Raw genomic sequence first — 12908 nt, forward strand, 5'->3', positions numbered from 1 at the left:
GAGGATACCTGATCCCAGTTCTGCTATTCACTGCCTGAAAACACAGGTGGTAAATAGCTAAACTGGGATCAGAACCCAATTTTGTCTCCCTCGAAAACTGTGATCTTCCCAACATAGCACTGCACCTCCCACTACACCGTGTTAGCCTTGAGAGCTGACAAAAGCAACAGGAACTTCATTAGAAAAATTTATTTGAAAAGTGTAAGGCTTGACCTTCAACATGGCAGAAGAATAAGACATGAAGATCACCTTCCTCCCCACAGATACATCAGAAATACATCTACACGTGGAACAACGCCTACAGAACACCTACTGAACGCTGGCAGAAGACCTCAGACCTCCCAAAAGGCAAGAAACTCCCCACGTACCTGGGTAGGGCAAGAAAAAAACAGAGACAAAAGGATAGGGACGGGACCTGCGCCAGTGGGAGGGAGCCGTGAAGGAGAAAAGGTTTCCACACACTATGAAGGCCCTTCGCGGGCGGAGACTGTGGGTGGCGGAGGCGGGAAGCTTCGGAGCCCCGGAGGAGAGCGCAGCAACGGGTGCGGAGGGCAAAGCGGAGAGATTCCCGCACAGAGGATCGGTGCCGACTTGCACTCACCAGCCCAAAAGGCTTGTCTGCTCACCCGCCGGGGCGGGCGGGGCTGGGAGCTGAGGCTCGGGCTTCGGTCGGAGAGCAGGGAGAGGACCGGGGTTGGCTGCGTGAACACAGCCTGAAGGGGTTACTGCACCACGGCTAGCCGGGAGGGAGCCCGGGAAAAAGGGGAAAAAGTCTGGAGCTGCTGAAGAGGCAAGAGACTTTTTCTTCCCTGTTTGTTTCCTGGTGCGCGAGGAGAGGGGATTAAGAGCGCCACTTAAAGGAGCTCCAGAGACGGGCGCGAGCCGCGGCTAACAGCGCGGACCCCAGAGACGGGCATGAGACGATAAGCCTGCAGCTGCCGCCACCATGAAGCCTGTGTGCGAGCACAGGTCACTCTCCACACCTCCCCTCCCGGGAGCCTGTGCAGCCCGCCACCGCCAGGGTCCCGTGATCCAGGGACAACTTCCCCGGGAGAACGCACGGTGCGCCTCGGGCTGGTGCAACGTCACGCCGGTGTCTGCCGCGGCAGGCTTGCCCCGCCTCCGTGCCCCTCCCTCCCCCCCCGGCCGGAGTGAGCCAGAGCCCCCGAAGCAGCTGCTACTTTAACCACGTCCTGTCTGAGCGAAGAACAGACGCCCTCAGGCGACCTACCCGCAGAGGCGGGTTCAGATCCAAAGCTGAATCCCAGGAACTGTGTGAACACAGAAGAGAAAGGGAAATCTCTCCCAGCAGCCTCAGGAGCAGCGGATTAAATCTGCACAATCAACTTGATGTACCCTGCATCTGTGGAATACCTAAATAGACAACAAATCATCCCAAAATTGAGGCAGTGGACTTGGGGAGCAACAATATATATATATTTTTCCTTTTTGTCTTTTTGTGAGTGTGTATGTGTATGCTTCTTTGTGTGATTTGGTCTGTATAGCTCTGTCCTTTTTTTTTTTTTTTTTTTGGTTTGTTTTTGTTTTTGTATATATAGCTTTTAGCACTTGTTACCATGGTGGATTTGGTTTTTGGTTTCATTGCTCTCTTCTTTCTTTCTGTTTTTCTTTTTTTTAATTACTTAAAATTTTTTTTACTTTTAATAACTTTATTTTACTTTATTTTGTTTTTTTCTTTCTTTCTTTCTTTCATTCTTTCTTCCTTTTCTTTTGAGCTGTGTGGCTGACAGGGTCTTGGTGCTCTGGCTGGATGTCACGCCTGTGCCTCTGAGGTGGCAGAGGCAAGTTCAGGACACTGGTCCACCAGAGACCTCCTGGCTCCCACGTAATATCAAATGGCGAAAGCTCTCTGAGAGATCTCCATCTCAATTCTAAGACCCAGCTCCACTCAACGACCAGAAAGCTGCAGTGCTGGACACCCCATGCCAAACAACTAGCAAGACAGGAACACAACACCACCCATTAGCAGAGAGGCTGCCTAAAAGCATAATTAGGTCACAGACACCCCAAAACACACCACCAGACGCAGTCCTGTCCACCAGAAAGACAAGATCAAGCCTCATCCACCAGAACACAGGCACTAGTACCCTGCACGACGAAGCCTACAAAACCCATTGACCCAACCATAGCCACTGGGGGCAGACACCAAAAACAACGGGAACTACAAACCTGCAGCCTGTGAAAAGGAGACCCCAAACACAGTAAGTTAAGTAAAATGAGAAGACAGAGAAACACATAGCAGTTAAATAAGCAAGGTAAAAACCCACCAGACTAAACAAATGAAGAGGAAATAGGCAGTCTACCTGAAAAAGAATTCAGAGTAGTGATAGTAAAGATGATCCAAAATTCTGGAAATAGAATGGAGAAAATACAAGAAACGTTTAACAAGGACCAAGAAGAACTAATGAGCAAACCATGATGAACAACACAATAAATGAAATAAAAAATTCTCTAGAAGGAAACAATAGCAGAAGAATGGATAAGTGACCTGTTAGATAAAATAGTGGAAATGACTACTGCAGAGCAGAATAAAGAAAATAAAGAATTGAGGACAGTTTCAGAGACGTCTGGGACAACATTAAATGCACCAACAGTTGAATTATAGGGGTCCCAGAAAAAGAAGACAAAAAGAAAGGGACTGAGAAAATATTTGAAGAGATCATAGTTGAAAACTTCCCTAATATGAGAAAGGAAATAGTCACTCAACTCCAGGAAGCACAGAGAGTCCCATACAGGATAAATCCAAGGTGAAACACGCTAAGACACTTATTAATCAAACTATCAAAAATTAAATACACAGAAAAAATATTAAAAGCGGCAAGGGAAAAACAACAAATGACATACAAGGGAATCCCCATAAGGTTAACAGTTGATCTTTCAGCAGAAACGATTCAAGCCAGAAGGGAGTGGCAGGACATATTTAAAGTGATGAAAGAGAAAAACCTAAAACCAAGATTACTATATGCAGCAGGATCTCACTCAGATTCGACGGAGAAATTAAAACCTTTAGAGAGAAGCAAAAGCTACGAGAATTAAGCACCACCAAACCAGCTTTACAACAAATGCTAAAGTAACTTCTCTAGGCAGGAAACACAAGAGAAGGAAAAGACCTACAATAACAAACCCAAAAACAATTAAGAAAATGGTCATAGGAATATACATATCGATAATTACCTTAAATGTAAATGGATTAAATGTTCCAACCAAAAGACATACACTGGCTGAATGGATACAAAAACAAGACCCGTATATATGCTGTTACAAGAGACCCACTTCAGACCTAGGGACACATACAGATGGAAAATGAGGGGATGGAAAAAGATATTCCATGGAAATGGAAATTAAAAGAACACTGGAGTAGCAATTCTCTATCAGATAAAACAGATTTTAAAATAAAGACTATTACAAGAGACAAAGAAGGACACTACATAATGATCAAGGGATCAATTCAAGAAGAAGATATAACAATTGTAAATATGTAGGCACCCAACATAGGAGCACCTCAATACATAAGGCAAATGCTAACAGCCATAAAAGGGGAGATCGACAGTAACACAATCATAGTAGGGGACTTTAACACCCCACTTTCACTACTGGATAGATCATCCAAAATGAAAAGAAACAAGGAAATACAAGCTTTAAATGACACATTAAAAAAGATGGACTTAATTGAGATTTATAGGACATTCCATCCAAAAATAACAGAATACACTTCTTCTCAAGTGTTCATGGAACGTTTTCCAGGATAGACCATATCTTGGGTCACAAATCAAGCCTTGGTCAATTTAAGAAAATTGAAATCATATCAAGTATCCTTTCTGACCACAATGCTATGAGACTAGATATCAATTACAGGAAAAAACCTGTAAAAAATACAAACACACAGAGGTTAAACAATACACTACTTAATAACCAAGAGATCACTAAAGAAATCAAAGAGGAAATAAAAAAGTACCTAGGAACAACTGACAATGAAAACAAGATGATCCAAAACCTATGGGATGCAACAAAAGCAGTTCTAAGGGGGAAGTCTATAGCAATACAATCCTACCTCAAGAAACAAGAAACACCTCAAATAAACAACCTAAACTTAAACCTAAAGCAATTAGAGAAAGAAGAATAAAAAACCCCCAAAGTTAGCAGAAGGAAAGAAATCATGAAGATCAGTTAAGAAATAAATGAAAAAGAACTGAAGGAAACAGCAGCAAAGATCAATAAAACTAAAAGCTGGTTCTTTGAGAAGATAAACAAAATTGATAAACCATTAGCCAGACTTATCAAGAAAAAAAGGGAGAAGACTCAAATCAATAGAATTATAAATGAAAAAGAAGTAACAGCTGACCCTGCAGAAATACAAAGGATCATAGGAGATTACTACAAGCAACTATAGGCCAATAAAATGGACAACCTGGAAGAAATGGACAAATTCTTAGAAAAGCACAACCTTCCAAGACTGAACCAGGAAGAAATAGAAAGTATAAACAGACCTCACAAGCACTGAAATTGAGACCGATGGCTTCACAGGCAAATTCTCTCAAACATTTAGAGAAGAGGTAACACCTATACTTCTCAAACTCTTCCAAAATATAGCAGAGGGAGGAACACTCCCAAACTCATTCAATGAGGCCACCATCACCCTGTTACCAAAACCAGAAAAAGATGTCACAAAGAAAGAAAACTACAGGCCAATATCACTGATGAACATAGATGCAAATATCCTCAACAAAGTACTAGCATTCAGAATCCGACAGCACATTAAAAGGATCATACACCATGATCAAGTGGGGTTTATCCCAGGAATGCAAGGATTCTTCAATATTTGCAAATCAATCAATTTGATACACCATATTAACAAATTGAAGGAGAAAAACCATATGATTATTTCAACAGATGAAAAACTTTCGACAAAATTCAATGCCCATTTATGATAAAAACCCTCCAGAAAGTAGGCATAGAGGGAACTTACGTCAACATAATAAAGGTCATATATGACAAACCCACAGCCAACGTTGCTCTCAATGGTGAAAAACTGAAACCATTTCCACTAAGATCAGGAACAAGACAAGGCTGCCCAATCTCACCACTATTATTCAACATAGTTTTGGAAGTTTTAGCCACAGCAATCAGAGAAGAAAAAGAAATAAAATGAACACAAACTGGAAAACAAGAAGTAAAGCTGTCACTTTTTGCAGATGACATGATACTATACATAGAGAATCCTAACGATGCTACCAGAAAACTACTAGAGCTAATCCATGAATTTGGTAAAGTAGCAGGATACAAAATTAATGCACAGAAATCTCTTGCATTTCCATACACTAATGATGAAAAATCTGAAAGAGAAATTAAGGAAACACTCCCATTTACCACTGCAACAAAAATAATAAAATACCTAGGAATAAACCTACCTAAGGAGAAAAATGACCTGTGTGCAGAGAACTTTAAGACACTGGTGAAAGAAATTAAAGATGACACAAACAGATGTAGACATATACCATGTTCTTGGATTGGAAGAATCAACATTGTGAAAGTGACTATACTACCCAAAGCAATCTACAGATTCAATGAAATCCTTATCAAACTACCAATGGCAATTTTTACATAACTAGGACAAAAAAACTTCACAATTTGTATGGAAACACAAAAGACCCCGAATAGCCAAAGCATTCTTGAGAAAGAAAAACAGAGCTGAAGGAATCAGGCTCCCTGACTTCAGACTATACTACAAAGCTATAGTAATCGAGACAGTATGGTACTGGCACAAAAACAGACATATTGATCAATGGAACAGGATAGAAAGCCCAGAGATAAACCCACGTACATATGGTCAACTTATTTTTGATAAAGGAAGCAAGAATATAAAATGGAGAAAAGACAGCCTCTTCAATAAGTGGTGGTGGGAAAACTGGACCGCTACAAGTAAAAGAATGAAATTAGAACACTCCCTAACACCATACAAAAAAATAAGCTCAACATCGATTAAAGACCTAAATGTAAGGTCTGACACTATAAAACTCTTAGAGGAAAACATATGCAGAACACTCTATGACATAAATCACAGCAAGAATCCTTTTTGACCCACCTCCTAGGGAAATGGAAATAAAAAGAAAAATAAACAAATGGGACCTAATTAATCTTAAAAGCTTTTGCACAGCAAAGGAAATCATAAACAAGTTGAAAAGACAACCCTCAGAATGGGAGAAAATATTTCTAAATGAAGCAACTGACAAAGGATTAATCTCCAAAATTTATAAGCAGCTCATGCAGTTCAATATCAATAAAAGAAACAGCCCAATCCAAAAATGGGCAGAAGACCTAAATAGACATTTCTCTAAAGAAGATATACAGATTGCCAACAAACATGTGAAAGAATGCTCAACATCACTAATCATTAGAGAAATGCTAATCAAAACTACAATAAGGTATCACCTCACACCAGTCAGAATGGCCATCATCAAAAAATCTACAAACAATAAATGCTGGAAAGGATGTGGAGAAAAGGGAACCCTCTTGCACTGTTGGTGGGAATGTAAATTGATACAACCACTATGGAGAACAGTATGGAACTTCCTTAAAAAAGTAAAAATAGAACTACCATATGACCCAACATTCCCACTAGGCATATACCCTGAGAAAACCATAATTCAAAAAGAGTCATGTACCACAATGTTCATTGCAGCTCTATGTACAACAGCCAGGACATGGAAGCAACCTAAGTGTCCATCAACAGATGAATGGATAAGGAGATGTGGCACATATATACAATTGAATATTACTCAGCCATAGAAGAAAAACAAAATTGAGCTATTTGTAGTGAGGTGGATGGACCTACAGTCTATGATACAGAGTGAAGTGAGTCAGAAAGAGAAAAACAAATACCGTATGCTAACACATATATATGGAATCTAAAGAAAACAAAAAAATTAAAATTAAAAAAATGGTTATGAAGAACCTAGGGGCAGGACAGGAATAAAGACACAGACGCAGAGAATGGACTTGGGGGGGGGAAGGGTAAACTGGGACGAAGTGAGAGAGTGGCATGGACATATATACACTATCAAATGTAAAACAGATAGGTAGTGGGAAGCAGCCACATAGCACAGGGAGATCAGCTGGTGCTTTGTGTCCACCTAGAGGGGTGGGATAGGGAGGGTGGGAAGGAGAGGCAAGAGGGAAGAGATATGGGGATATATGTATACGTATAGCTGATTCACTTTGTTACAAAGCAGAAACTAACACACCACTGTAAAGCAATTACACTCCAATAAAGATGTTAAAAAAAAAAGAAAAGTATAAGTCTCTTAGGTAAACCTTGAATCCTATGCAAGGAGCTGAAAAGAAATACAGAAATATGAATTAAAAATCTTTAAGCTCAGACTCAAATCTGTCATTATTTTCAAAAGATGCCACTTCACAACATATTCATTCATTCAACCAAACGTATTTATTAAGCTCGGAATTATTCTCAACACTGGAAATACAGATGACAGCATGAAGTCAACCATTATTAGTTCCACAGTAGAGCCTAGAGTCTAGAAATGCTGTTTAGTCTTATTTGGAAACTATGTCTCAAATTCCATATGTGTTATATGACTAGTCACACCTATTCTCATTAGAATATTAATAATATTAGAGTAATAACATGAAGAACGAAAGTCTCATTTTTTATACCACTGAAATTTATTAAACATATTTCTCCCACCCTGCTGTCCCAACACCACAGAATAAACAAAATCCCAAAACCATCAGAGATATTTGCCCGCTTTGAGGTATGTTTTCCTTTAACTTGGGCTCTGCATGATTCCAAATAAAAAACAGAAAATAATAAAAGTGCCTTTAAAAACCCTATTATTATATTTCACAAAAGTCAACGGAGTCTAATACACTATACTTAAGTTAGGCCTGATATTTTTCTTCCTATGAGAGAGAGATAGTGGAGAACAAAACTACTATTAATTCCCTAAGTTGATTAAGTACCCTGGGCTAATATATAAGGTCAAAACTCTGAGGCCAAAATTAAAAGTTTTTACAAGTCCTTTAAAAGCACATAGATTCAGCAGCAAATTCAGTTTATGGTGTTGGTAGTTGAAAACTGGTTGCTAAGATGTTATCTTGGAACTCATTGCATTGCTCATTCAGTTGTTGCCCTGCTTGGAGAGATGGCCATTGGTAAAGGGGACATTTGCTCATGAAGAATCCTGGCCTGGGACCTTTTTCATCTAGGTTACGTGACAGCTGTCAAACAGTAATGACATCTGGTCTCTACCAATCTGTTTTGCAGTCAAAACTGGCTTCACTTGCATCACTGACAAAACTAACTTTCAAAACTGCTCCACAATTATAAATTACTGACCCTATAGTGTTAATGATGTTTCCTGCCCTAACTTGCTTTCTCACTTTACTTCCTTAATTTACTTTCTTCTGGCAAGGCATCATTTCTGGTTTTTCAATTGTTGAACATCAAGGACCCAAATTGTCAGCTTACTAAAGGATAACCTGATTTCCATCAATTTCAGCTTCTTTAGTCAATATGCAAAGACACTTAAGACTGCTTAAATAAACATAGTTCAGAAAGGCAAAGGAATGGGGAACTGAGGTATTGACAAATCCATCAGCGTGAAGCTGATGTCTTGAAGGCCTTATTCCATTTTTTCTTGTTTTTCTCTTCCAAAGCACTTACTGTTATATGTAATGACGGACAGTGCTGATAATCAATAAAGTGCCACAAAATATCAGACTCAAATCCTGTAAAATGTTACTGTTGTTTTTAATTTTTATTACTCATGAAGGCAGAGGGTCAACTTGATTTTTTTTTTACGATTGGTGTATATTTATACATACAACAACATGTATGTATTTCATAACAATATGTTTATTCAGGTATGTAAAATATAAAAAGCCTTTCTTTCAGTTATTGTTTTAGAAGGGGAGACTTGTTCCTTTAGAAGGAAGGATGATTGTAAGACACCTTGTTCCTTTAGCAGGAAGGATGATTGTCTACCACCTTACCTTATTCAGTAATGTAGCAAAAGTACTTATATATTCACATCCTATAGGAAGATAGAGAAGCACTAAAAATTGATTACCCTGCCAGGCCAATGCATATATCTCTTCATACTTCACTTCATCCCTGACTTCAGGGAAGTTCAAATGTGGATAAAATGATATGAACTGCTTTCAAAAAAATTTCTTCTGATTATTTTATTGTAAACTATTGGGAAGACTAATGGACGTTGAGAAAAAGTCACACGTGTGTTTTCAAGTCAAACAGGGTTCTGTTAAGTGCTGGGAAAAAAAACAGTAATGATCTGATATATTTAGAAAATGTATAGATAAACTAATTTTGCATTTCCTTAATTTGGAATTTTAAAACAAGAGGATCACTCTAAGGAAAGAGAAGTAATTCTATGTCTTGGTTTAAGACTTCATAAAGTATTGATTTTTCAAGGTATTTGTTCAATGACACTTAATATGTAACTTATTAAGAAAGATTTCTATCATTTGGAATGTTTTCATCATGTCATAAATCCAATATTTTGTCAATATATCACCCTAGTCTCTGTATGAACCCCATCTCTTAAATTTGATCTACAGAGATGCCTTAACCAGCCACAGGGTATTAGTTTATTAATATTTCTTGTAATACATATACAGTATATTTAAGTCTATGTCCTAGATTAATTCACATCAGGCAATATGGTATATCAGTTCTAGTACTCAAGTCAGATGTAAGAATGACTTTTATAAAGATAATTTTCAAGACTCTGAGTCAGTAAAATATACATAGTGAAAATGACATGACAAAATGCGAATGAACTGATTACCAGTGGGCTCACAGGCTGTTGTGAAATTCTTCCCTTCTTCATTTGCAACAGATGGCCTGGGTACTATGCTCAACCATGGAAACTGGCCCAGATAACAACTCCCCCACCATCACGTTAAGCATGCTAAGAGAATACTTTCTTTGCTCTGGACAAAAAATGGTAAGTGTCAGCATTAATTTCGAGATATAGTGGTATTTCATAAATTTCCTTTTTTTGAAATTTCATCTTCTATTTTTTTCTGGAGTAATTTTTAAAAATCAAACAAGCAAGTCAATTCTCTTCAACCAAAATCTATAAAGGAAAATGGCTGAGTATTTAAGTCTCCAGTATGGTTACATCTACATGTATTTAACAAGGAAAAAGTGATCATCTCCAAGTATGTGTATTTAATAAGGAAAAAATTATTATCTGCAAATGATTACCTACAAATGAACATTTAGCTGTTTTGCACTATAAATTTGCCTCTCACATATGGAGAAATCTACTTTTCAGTTTTGGAAACCAGAGTAATACAACTCTTCCTGATTTTCAAAAGCCAGAAATACATAACAAATGCTTAACTCTAGTATGAAAGTTCTTTGAAGACAGGGACTGCTGAGTTTTCATTTTTATTTTCCATAAGTCTAGTATAGTGTCAGGCACTTACAGATCAATAAAATGCTTACACTAAGGGTAACGTTGATCATGCTTAACAGATCCACAAGATATTTTAGAGTTTATAGTGCTTCAAATTCATTTACAAATATAGGGTGTCATAACAATAGTAATGTCTACAAACTGGACTGGCTATGAAATTTGTGTAGCCCAGTGCAGAATGACAATTTGGGGATCCTTGTATAAAAATGTATTAAGAATTCTGAGATGGTGAAGATGGCAGTGTGGGAAGACACTGAGTTAGCAACTCCTCACAACTAGGGTGCCTGCCAACCACTGGTGGGGTACCCTGATGCCCAAGGAGATGGAAAGAACCCCCAAGTGAACCGGTAGGACATGGGGGGACTAAAGGGGGAGGAGAATTGGAGGGCAGACAGGATCGGCGCCCCTGAGGACGGGGAGATGAGGAGAGGCAGGCGGGAGGGACGCTCCGGGAAGAGCGGGAGAAGAGCAGAGGGCGATTGCCTGGCCCACTGGGACCGGGCAGCCTGCTGAGCTCTCAGTCAGTCCCCTGCCCTCCAAAGCCCCATGCCAGCTGTGTGGGTCCTGGGGGGCATAGGAGGGAGGCTGGAGAGATCAGGAGAGGCAGGTGGAAGGGGCCCTCTAGGATGGGAGGGGCAGGAGAGGAGAGGAGGGCATTTGTCCTGGCCATTTGAGCCCAGGAAGCCTGCTGGGCTCCCAGGTGGGCTCCCCTGCCCTCTGAGACCAGGGCTGGGGGTAACACCTGGGCCCCTTCTGTTCCTTGAGCCTAAGCCCCACCCCCGACGGCCCCCAGGGCCTTTTCCAGCCCTGTGGGTCCTGAGCATTGGCCCCGCCCACCACCCAAACCTCACCCTGGCTTAGGCCCTGCCCTCCGCAGCCAAGGCTTTCCCCACCCCTTTTTTTTCCATTCCTTTTTTCTTTTTTTCTTTTCCCTCCTCCTCTTTTTTTACTATTGTGGCACTGCAGTATCTTCCGGTTGTTGATTTATCTATATTTTTATTTTTATATTCTTTCTAAAATATCTGTTAGTTTCCAAGTCTAATTTTATTATTTACTTTGTTATTGTTCTTTTTTTTTTTGCCATGCCACACAGCTTGCAGGATCTTGCTTCACAAGCTGGGGGTCGGGCTGAAGCTCCTGCAGTGGGAGCTCTGAGTCCAAACCACTGGACTAACAGAGAAACTCACACCCCAGGGAATATTCATCTGAGTGAGGTGTCACGGAGGTCCTCATCTCAGCACCAAGACCCAGCTCTACCCAACAGCCTACAAACTGCACTGTGGGAAGCCTCAGGACAACCAACCAGTAAGACAGGAACACAGTCTCACTCATTAAAAAAAAAAAAAAAAAAATGAGACAGCAAAAAATATGTCACAGGTGAAGGAACAAGGTAAAAACCTACAAGACCAAATAAATGAAGAGGAAATAGGCAATCTGCCTGGAAAAGAATTCAGAGTAATGATAATAAAGATGATCCAGAATCTCGGAAATAGAATGGAGGCTCAGATTGAGAAAATACAAGTAATGTTAAACAAAGATCTAGAAGAACTAAAGAACAAACAAACAGAGGTGAACAACACAATAACTGAAAAGAAAAATACACTAAAAGGAATCAATAACAGAATAACTGAGGCAGAAGAACAAATAATTGAGCTGGAAGACAAAATGGTGGAAATAACCTCCAAGGAGCAGAATAAAGAAAAAAGAATGAACTCAAGTCAATCTCAGAAACCTCTAGGACAACACTAAATGGACCAACATTCTAATTATAGGGGTCCCAAGAAGAAGAAGAGAAAAAGAAAGGGTCTGAGAAAATATTTGAAGAGATTATAGTGGAAAACTTCGCTAACATGGGAAAGGAAATAGTCACTGAAGTCCAGGAAGCAAAGAGAGTCCCAGGCAGGATAAATCCTAGGAGAAACACACCAAGACACATATTAATCAAACTAACAAAAATTAAAATCAAAGAAAAAATAGTAAGAGCAGCAAGGGAAAAACAAAGAATAACATACAAAGGAATCCCCATAATGTTATCAGCTGATTTTTCAGCAGAAACTGTGCAGGCCAGAAGGGAGTGGCAGGATATACATAAAGTGATGAAAGAGAAAAACCTACAACCAAGATTACTCTACCAGGCAAGGATCTCATTCAGATTTGAGGGAGAAATCAAAGTTTTTCAGGAAAAGCAAAAGCTAAGAGAATTCAGCAACACCAAACCACCTTTAAAACAAATGCTCCATAAACTTCTCTAGGCTGGAAAAACAAGAGAAGAAAAAGACCCACAAAAACAAAAACAAAACAATTAAGAAAATGGTAATAGGAAAATACATATCAATAATAACCTTGAATGTAAATGGATTAAATGCCCCAACCAAAAGACACAGACTGGCTGAATGGATACAAAAACAAGACCCATATATATGCTGT

The 12908-nt window shown here is 39.5% G+C and overlaps 1 protein-coding gene across 1 annotated transcript in view; it reads right to left on the reverse strand.

The window, feature by feature from the left end:
* UNC5C (unc-5 netrin receptor C) overlaps positions 1-12908 on the reverse strand; it is a 407419-nt gene that overhangs the window by 163417 nt on the left and 231094 nt on the right.

Source organism: Mesoplodon bidens (genome assembly GCF_964165515.1).
Source record: "Mesoplodon bidens genome assembly, chromosome: 1".
In the NCBI taxonomy this organism is placed as follows: domain Eukaryota; kingdom Metazoa; phylum Chordata; class Mammalia; order Artiodactyla; family Ziphiidae; genus Mesoplodon; species Mesoplodon bidens.